Consider the following 784-nt stretch of genomic DNA (forward strand, 5'->3'; position numbering starts at 1 on the left):
AACCATCTCAATTGCTTAATCGGAGACATTCTTGTCTTCCCCTTTACCGGAGTCGACACAATGGGGGACTGATGACAGCTCACTCAGGGCGGGTCTAAGGTAAGACACCAGTCCAGACTGTGCTGAAACGCTACTGTCAATCAAACTATTGTGGGAGGGGCTTTGTCTGTGTGACATCACACAGAAAGGCATCTGAGATCAGCTCAATTTCAGAAAGGGGAAATGATTTTAGTAGATTAAAAAAAACCACTGGGTGGATTTTTATCATTATAGGGTGGTTGTGTACACACACCGCCAACACAGATTTCCGTTCAAACAATTTGTAAAAGTGCATGTAGCATCCTATGACCCCTTTAAGACAAGCCAGCATAAATTTGTCTTTTAAACTTTTCAATCTAGTTATTACAGTTTTTCTTACAGGCTTTTTTCTTACTGCTTACATTTTCAAAACTTTGCCTCTTTTTTCAAAACTTTACACACAAATCCAAGAATTGCACACACAAAATGCAAAATGCCTCACATCTCTTGCACAATGAAACACTGCATTCAAAATATCCCAAACATATCTCAAAAGCAAACATTTGCAAACACCTTTGCCATAATATTAATTTCTGTTAGATTTTTGTGTGTTACATAGAGAATTGTGTGTTGTGTTTTGCAAAAAGTGTTTTATGAAATTGAAAACTGAGTCAAAGGCCGAGAATTAGCGTATGGTTTTGCAGATTTGGTGTGTGCTTTGAGTGTCTGTTTTCAGAAATTGTGTGACAAGTAGGGCAGGACTTAC

This window comes from Sinocyclocheilus anshuiensis, unplaced genomic scaffold (genome assembly GCF_001515605.1).
Source record: "Sinocyclocheilus anshuiensis isolate Anshui unplaced genomic scaffold, SAMN03320099.WGS_v1.1 scaffold893, whole genome shotgun sequence".
In the NCBI taxonomy this organism is placed as follows: domain Eukaryota; kingdom Metazoa; phylum Chordata; class Actinopteri; order Cypriniformes; family Cyprinidae; genus Sinocyclocheilus; species Sinocyclocheilus anshuiensis.